We start from the raw sequence: 9,174 nt of genomic DNA, 5'->3' as shown, positions 1-9,174 counted from the left end.
ATAACGGACAAATATTTGTGAAATTATGATACATTTGTGAATGTATTTTAACAATCTAAATATGCATATGTACAGAAAAATATATTTAAAAAACAAGAAAATTATGTTTTATTACATTTACAGTGATTTTATGTTATTTTACATTTGACATTTAAAAATCACAGTCTATTTATGTAAATTTAATGATATTCTAGAAAAACAGTACAAAACCGTAAAATACACAGTAAAATACTTTTATATTACAATTTTTTTTACAGTGTGTTGGATATCAGAATTTCCTTATCAGTTATCTTATTGATTCTTATTAGGTTCTCACTGGTTCAGCTTGAAGATTCACCACCATCTCTAAGCAGCATATCAAAGACGTTTTTTGCATTTGGCATATGCACGCCACCCTGAACAACAAAGCACTGTATGATGAACAGTGTGTTTCTGTCCAACAGGGTACAAAGGTGCCATGGATCCAGATGAAAGGAGGATTGTTCTTGTGGGGAAGACGGGAGTGGGGAAGAGTGCAGCAGGAAACACAATCCTGGGGAGAGAGGCCTTTGAATCAGAATTGTCACCATCCTCTCTGACATCTGAATACCAGAAGGCAAAGGGGAATGTTGACGGTCGAAAAGTTGCCGTCATTGATACTCCAAGTCTGTTTGACACGAATTTCACCTAAGAAGAAGTATTGAACAGGATCAAGATGTGCATCTCTCTGTCTGCTCCTGGTCCTCATGCCTTCCTTGTGGTTCTTCAGCTGGGCAGGTTCACCCAGGAAGAGAAGGATACTGTTCAGATGATCCAGACCACCTTTGGTGAAGATGTAGCAAAATACACAATGGTGTTATTTACACATGGAGACCAGTTAAAGAAGCAAACCATTGAAAACTTTATTTCAGAAAGTCCTGATCTCATAGCCATCATTTGAAAGTGTGGTAACAGATACCATGTCTTCAACAATGAAATCAAAGACCCCAAACAAATCTCTCAGCTCCTGGAAAAAATTGACAAGATGACTGCAGTTAATGGGGGAGGTTACTATACCAATGCAATGTTCATGAAAGCAGAGGCAGCCATAGAGAAGGAGAAAGAGCGACTCCTGAAGGAGATGGAAGCTGTTACGGGTCCGAAATTGAGGACGAGAGTAAAACAATGATGGTCCAGAAGAGGTCGATCAAACAATTGATTTTTAATGAATACACGCAGCGTGGGGAGACGTACACTGGAAACCATCAGTTGTAAATCCCCACCCAAAAATACACTTAAGATTGCTTTTATAACATCAGGGTATTGTGACGCCCCCTCTTGCGTTTACAAGCACATAATTTGCATCTTAAGAACATTATTTGCCTCTTCTACAGACACTGATCTATTCTAAGAGATAAATGCAGACACAGAAGTTCCCCTTTCTGGCATCCATCCAAATATGGTGATGATCTCAGGCCTTTGAGGTCCCCATGGACTTGTCCTCCTCTTTGCGTCACCTGTTGCTAGGCAAACTCAAATGCAACAAGAAGCTGAATACATTCAGGCCTTTGCTCAGCTACTATTTTGCTGTAGCAATATACTCAGCATATAAGCTTTTAAGATTATAGATTTAACTCAACGATTTAAAGTGGTTATAACTGCACCTGTAATAAACATGTTAATATTTGATTATGATAACCCCTGTAATACAAATTATAACATAATGCCAGCAACTTCAATAAATGCTTGGATGAAATGATAATTAATGCAATGATAAAGATGATGGTTATGTAAAATAATCCCTGTAATTCCACAATTCCCTCTCTTGACGTCTCTTCCAGAGACGTCACTACACCATTTTCTTGTGTCACTCTTCGACCCACTCTGTCACCTCTGGATCCATTAATGGCATCCATCCATTCCCAGGTCCACTGCCTTCGCTCTCACCCTCTCTAGCCGTCCCCTGACTCAGCAAATCAGACAATAACCTCATGTCATCTATGTGGTCCAGTAATAAAACGCCAGCTCCCACTTGAAAACACTTCATGCTTAAGTGGTCTCTGCTCCTTTCCTGGGTCCCTCTCTAGTGGAAATCTAGTGGAATGGACCCTCGTCATCAATCACTAAGTAAACTGAATTGGCACAGGTCTCAAATAAGAAGCAGAAGACACTTGGGCCCTCGCTCAGGCCTGCTACTAGATTTATGTGTATTGTAAGCATGCATGCAATTAACCTGCTATGTTCTCATCTTCCCTCAACATGTATCACCTGGACACTCTCACCAGTGAAGCTTAAAACCCTCTTGGATAGAACATCAACTCTAAACAAGCACAGATACGCAATGTATATAAAATGAACTAAACCTGTGAATAGAATGAATGTGATGACAAACATATTCAATGCAATATGAACCCTGTAAACAATATTACTGATAAACAATGCTGTAAAACATGTTCTTAATGCAATCATAATAATGCAGATTATATAGTAGGAATAAAAGAATTTCTGAATCCCCACATTCCTTCTGACATTCCGACAAGGAATGTCACCACACCTTATGTTGTATCACTCCCTGCCCCACTCTATGGGTTCTAAGTTCATCTAATAGATGCCCTCAACCCAGCCAGGGTTCGCAACCCTTGCCATTATCTTTACCAACAATCCTCTGACACAAGGAATGATACAACAACTAGCGATGACCAGTATTCCCAAAAATACAGTCAAAGAAAACATCACTGACATAGCCGCACCTTTCCATTGTCCAAACACAGATGTCATCCAGGACGCCAGCAGATTTTCGATACCTGAGTGCTCATGCATGGTTGTAGACAATTCGATTTCAAGCCCTCCAGAGCTCGGGTTACTGAGCCATCTGGGGCAGTATTATTAGGGATAAAAGTGCAGCACATGTCTCCGAATATGGCGCACCCGCCTCCCTTCTCATGTTAAGGGCCATTCGATTTCCCATCAGCAAACTCGGACCCAATTGTTCTGCGAACCCCATCCTGGCGTCCCTGGTTTGGTTAGAGAGTCTCAGCAGGTTGTAATGAACATAATGCGGCCAACATTTCTATTAGGCGTTACCCAAAGAAATATACTCTCCAATCCTACAGCTACCTGACTTACCAGCTTGTACTCATTAGGAACTCCCCTGGGCACTCCTATGGAGTCTATCCAGGTCGGCGAGTTCAAACGAGGATCATATGCATGGGTACCCTGGGTCCCTCTTACGTATGGCAGCTAAAGTTCGCGTGTTATGTTGTGAAATAGCCTTTACCTGGTTTCCAATAAGCATGAGCGGAGCTCCCAATCGCACCATCGCACATGTCCCTACGCTTCCCATAGGAACACGAGTATTTTCCCCACAGTAATGATAGAACCCACTTCTTGTCCATGTTCCAATTACCGTGCTAGGGTCACTTACATTGTTGGTGGTTCGTCCCGTGAGTGTGACCGCACACCTAGTTGGGTCGATCTCTCCCACCTTGTACTTTTCATTATCTGTAGAAAACTTGAAACATGTAATTATCTTATTTTAGCATAAATGGTCCCACTGCTGTCTGCTTTGAAATGGTAGGGAAAAGTCTGGACAACAAAATACAGTTGCCAGTAGTCACTGCACTTCTAGTTAACTGTAACCTACTATCGTCAAAGGAGTTTGCAAAGAAACCTACTATCATAGCCCTACTCATCCTCTAATGCAATGGTGCGGGCTCTGTAAACAACCGTGACCTAGCTGAAGCACAGGCAACACAGTCAGATACATGTTGTTCTCTAGCATTTTGAGCCACCCAATCAAGCCAGAGGTTACTGTCCTTGAAACCCGTGGCGCGCTTTATCAACTCCTTAGGCTTCCGTCTAAAGTAATCTGTTGTCAGAAGTAGTCTCCCTTTTGGTTCCTGTTCCTTTTGAGCTACTGTTCCCGAAGTTACCATCTGATCAGTCAGAATGGTGATTTAAGCTTTCTGCGAGCGGCTTAGACTTTGCATCAACTAAATTTACCCTAAGCATATCATGGGGTGATTGCAGACCCGTACATCATACGCTCTCCAGCTACTACTAGCTCCTGTACACTTAATGACGTCACACAAATCAAATGTGAATGAGCTGGTAGACCCTTTACCATAATTCAACTCTATGCCATTATTCATGCTGAGACACTCATCACCTTTACCTGACACCTCGCGCTTTTGTGTTTTTACCGATCCCGTTTTAGCAACTACAGTCTCAGGAAGTGCTGGGCTGGACTGGCCTCCGTGTTCAGACAAGTGGTCCGGAGTGCCCTGCAAAATATAGACAATAAACAACACAGCCATAGTTAATATCATTGCGTACAATAAACATGTAGTTGTAAGGAACATTCTAATCAGTTTTCTCATTACGTGTCTCTGATGCGTGTGTTTGCATCATGTTATATAAACTTTGTATACTTTGTAGTGCATTATGCTAAACAAACAAAACCTTTCAATTCCCCAACCCTATCTGTCTCCTCAACGGGTTGTATGTTTTCAATGTTTCCTTATTATTTTGTCATAAAATAAATCAAACAAATAACTTAAGCTGTGTGACGGCACCTTGCGTTTACGCCAGGCTGTGAGCTGCCCTAAATCTACTTGCTACACCCCCTTTTTTCACCTAGTTTAATTTTTTTTCAATCCTAGTTTAAACTATTCCTGACTTCCCTCAGTGCACACTGTAAAGTGTAAAAGATACAATTAGCTTTCTCCTGGTAAAAGGTCCTACATTATTTTCTCAACCTTTGGAAACCTCCTCTATCGAGTTAACCCATTTCATTTTCAAACTTAGGCCTGATTTCTTCGCCCCCTTTAACGGGTAGCGCATATCCGGTCTGAACACTGTGTTTGGGCAATTTACGAATTGTTGCAGGATTTCTATGTTGTGTAAAGTTCCTCTCATCCCTTTTATGCTTCCATTATAACCTATGTCTAACAAGCTTTTGATCTTCTTTGTAATATAAACAACTAGGTGTATTTGTGCTCTGTTTTTCTCCTTTCTCTGGTTGGTTCCGTTCGGTCTGGGGCTTCCAGGATTCTCGCCCCCTATGGTCGCTGTGGTCCTGAAATCTTCTCCTGTAAAAGATAGAAAACACAAAGCCTCTCTCTGCTACACCTCACTAATCTACTGTGTTCATCCAATGTTCCTTTAATTATTCAAACTTGGTTCACAATATCATGTTCTGGGCTTCCCCATGTCAGCCTAACTCTCCGCTAGAAAGCACGCTTCAAACTTTCTATCAGGATTTATGCCTCTTTTGCTTCAGGCATATACATAACATGCAAAAATTACTGTTAATACCAGTTAGACAAATTTCCATTATCTACAACATTTTGTTTCACCCGTCTCACCCTCACATGTTTCCTGTTCACTTATTGCATACTTATCTTTAACACCTTCTGCCTCAGTGGTTGCTAAGCAGAAACAAAGCACCATGTGTTCCACCTTTGCCCTATAAAATAAATCTATGTCATGTTTGTGTCTGTAAGCATGTTTTGCATTCATTCATTACACTCCACGCCATCCCTGCAAGTTAAGAGCTATACAGTTAAAAACTACAGGCCTTTGGTCTAGCCTATTTTAAATCAATCAGGGGAGTTTCATTTTACTTTAAAAATAACTTTATTTAAAAATAACAATTTCTGCCTCAGTTTTACCATATCTAAATTATCAAAAACCCCAAAAGTCATAAAATGATCCTAGAACTCATTTCAAATTACCTCTTAAATTCCCCCTTTATATTTGGACACACCAAATGTGTCCAAATAAATAAAAACTCAAAAAACTCAAAATGCATCACCCGGGCTTAAGAAATTAAAGGAAAAAGGTTAGTCATATCATCTCTCCAAACACCTCAGCAATCCTCCTCTCCGGTAGATCTGCTCCAGCCCTGTAAACCTGTGCTTAAGGAATAAAATCAATTTAATCATCATGTCAAATCTTCTCAAACTCCTTGCTCCATGCAAAAGTCTGGATCCTTGGAATTTCCTGGAAACAACACCTATACTTTACATTTCATACTCAACTCTCCCCATTTATGATCCAATCTGTGTTACAACAAAGAATACTTAAGACAGAACAGTTATCAATCATGTGTTTCTTCAGTTAATGGTAACATGAGTTATATCAAAAAATGTTTCCCTTTTAGCATTTAGCATTTTATAATGTAATAACATAATCCAACCCCAGTAAATAAAACAAAAATTCCCTCCAAGCAAACATCAGCATCCCCAGAATTAAATCTTCCACTCCTCCTGTTTGCCAACATTTTATTCATCCCCACCTTGGTCCAGTCACACACTCACTCACATGCATTAACATCAGGTCTTGCTGATAGTGTGGACTCCCTCGCAAATAATCAGAGTCTTCACTCTCAGCAACATGAGCTCATTCATTTGTTTTATTTTGTTTTCTCTTTTTTAGAAAATAGTTCTTTATGGTTTTGTCTGGATTGGCTCGCGGCAATCTTTTAGACAGGGACTTTCAATCTGATCAGGTCCCCACAGGTAGCCATTCCTCCACCCATTGAAATCTGGAAAGGTCACCTCATATTTGTTTGTCAGCGCTGTCAGTTCACTTTCTTCCAGGCCTGCTTCAGAACAAAAATGAGAAAAAAAAAGAAAAAAAAGAGAGCTGATTATTAGCTCATCAAAGTACAAAACAAAATCACCTGACAGGTTCTTTTAAGTGCACTGTTACAAAAACTATGGGCCCTTTTAGACATGTCCATGTTTATCAAAACTCCCTCTATTAAAATGAAAAACAACAGCCCCAAAAAATCTTAAACAATCTTAAATTTCACCCATTCAATGCACTGAACACCTTGTCAAAAGCTCCACCGTTTTACACACAACCACGTCTCCTTAGACACTTCACCATACTTAGATTCAGCCTAAAATATAAACACGATATAACAATGTGTCAACACTAAATTATAAATTTCTTGTCCAAATCTGCACCTCTGAACAGACCTGCCCACCGTAATCAATTATCGTGTTACTTTACCATTATATTTCACCAAATGATCCTCAATAGCCACCGCTCTGTCTCCTGAACTGAAAGCCTCAGACACACACGCACACAGGAAGTGTCTTCACTCCAGCTAATTTGCATACTGATTTATCTCAACAATCTTAACACCTTATTGAATTATTTTCATTTTCTTTCTATACTAATCACTTACTTTTATCAATCAGTGCAAAAGCACTCCTAACTCACTCTTATAAAACTACTTTAATCACTTTTCTTCTGTTAATTTCCATAACTCACTCCCCTGTCATATAACCCCTTTGGGTCAACTCCAACTTCACGCTTTAAGTCTATTTTATTAAACATTCACACCATTCTATCACTCATACAAGTAGCAAGCTGATCTTCATTGCATATGCTTGTGTTCTTAGCCAGGTTTTTAATCAATCTCTCTATGCATTAAGCTTCAGGAGCTTGTCTTTGTAAGGTTAATGCATTCTGTTTGTGTATGTTATTTTTGCATCTATGGCTTCACAGTCTCCCAGACACTTCCCAATTCTCCAGTTAAGCAGTCAGTTTTCTTTTTTTTCTTTTTTTTCCCAAATTACTAACCCAAATTTTAATTTCCCACCTTAAATAAAGCACTCCTAGTCTTCAGCCAGGAGCTAGGGCTTGCTTTTCAGGTTCATGGACACATCATGCTGTGAACAATTCAACCAGAAACTTGCCTTAACTTATCCATTGATGTTAACCTACAATTTCCTTCCGACCGCGGCATCTGGAGAACTGGTCCGGGTCTGCTTTACTCCTGAAAATAACAAAACTAGGACATTTTCATTATCATCACGAGTGCTTAAACGACCCACTTCTCTCTCATTCCTGTCACAAATACCAATGATGTCATGTTTATGTCATGAATATGAATGTAAGCGTGTTCTTCCTTGCAATCTACATTAATTGAATGTAAGCTGCTTTCTCCGTTGGATGTCATGTGATCATGTTAATTAAGTGTAAGCTGCATCTTCATTGCATCCTATATTGTAATCAGTTTTACTTCATGCATCTTTTCTCTAAGTTCTGGATTCAAACTATCTCACTTCTGATTCATTTCAAAAATAATTTCACATGTAACAATTTGTGTATGTGTATTTTTCTATTCCTTAAGGTAATCACAATTATTTTCTTTCATTATTCTTACCTTTTCTAATGTTTACCTCTTTGTTATGCTGTGGTGGACATCCCTAAACAATCACGAGTTCAGGCTTCAATTTTCAGTCCAATCATATCCTGTATTCTCGCAATTAAACTCCTCCAGCTTCATCTCTCACTGGTCCTTTTTCATTCACAGTGTCCTGTTCGGGCTTCAAAGCTCCAACAAACACAGTCTCAACTCAGCTGTTGTCTTCTTCTCTGTTTCTTTACAGTCTTTCTTTTAGGTTAAGTCCCAGGATGGCAAAATATCGCATTCAGTCCCTTCAGTCTTATTTTCATTTGCTCTGTTTTCTTCTCCATTCATCCTTTCAGTCTTCTCTTCCAAGATTGCTCCAAGCATGGCAAATATGAGAGTCAGTGCCTTCAAGCAGACACATCACACTGTTCTTCACCAGCATGCATGTTTCCTCTTTCATAGTGCTGGACTCATCAGTCGTCGTCAGTGTTACTGCTTTCGCTTGCACTGCTTTTAGCTTCAGTTAATTCTTCAAGTCCACGATGTTCTGTCGGTCTTCATCAGGAAATTGACTGTCCTTGACTGTCCTTTGAGTTTCTTCTCAGTTTCAGGGACAAAGTGAGAGATCAAGCCGCACAATTTCGAGCCAAAGACTGGCTTATTTTCTCCCAATTCTGTTAATCTATTGTTATGCCGCTGCACTCAAGGTTCCAATGTTGAGAGAAGTCCACCTGTATTGGCACACTAAAGCATATAATTAGTATTCTTTTCATTTCTTATTCTTAAAACCTCTGTTTTGCTTTATCTGCCCAGAGTTTAACTCGTCTGTCTATTTCTTTGGGAGCTCCCCTGACATCATCAGTCACACACACACCTTCCTCTCACACACACAGCAGCACAGTATTTCCTGTTTCTCTTTCCTGTTTCTACAAATTAATCAAACACTTGTTTTTTCATATTTACAGTCTACAAACCCTCTTTAGTTTTACTAAGTCTTGGTCTAAAAACAATACACCTTCCTTTCATACACACTTTTAAATAGAGCTCTTTCAAACATAAAAATA

General features: G+C 39.5%; 1 pseudogene; it reads left to right on the top strand.

Annotated features, from left to right (window-relative positions):
* The first annotated feature begins 284 nt into the window (after positions 1 to 284).
* LOC112843158 (GTPase IMAP family member 7-like) lies at positions 285 to 1,120 on the top strand (annotated as a pseudogene).
* The last annotated feature ends 8,054 nt before the right edge of the window (positions 1,121 to 9,174 follow it).

The sequence above is a fragment of the Oreochromis niloticus genome, linkage group LG19 (genome assembly GCF_001858045.2).
Source record: "Oreochromis niloticus isolate F11D_XX linkage group LG19, O_niloticus_UMD_NMBU, whole genome shotgun sequence".
NCBI lineage: Eukaryota > Metazoa > Chordata > Actinopteri > Cichliformes > Cichlidae > Oreochromis > Oreochromis niloticus.
This window is presented reverse-complemented; position numbering and strand designations above follow the sequence as displayed.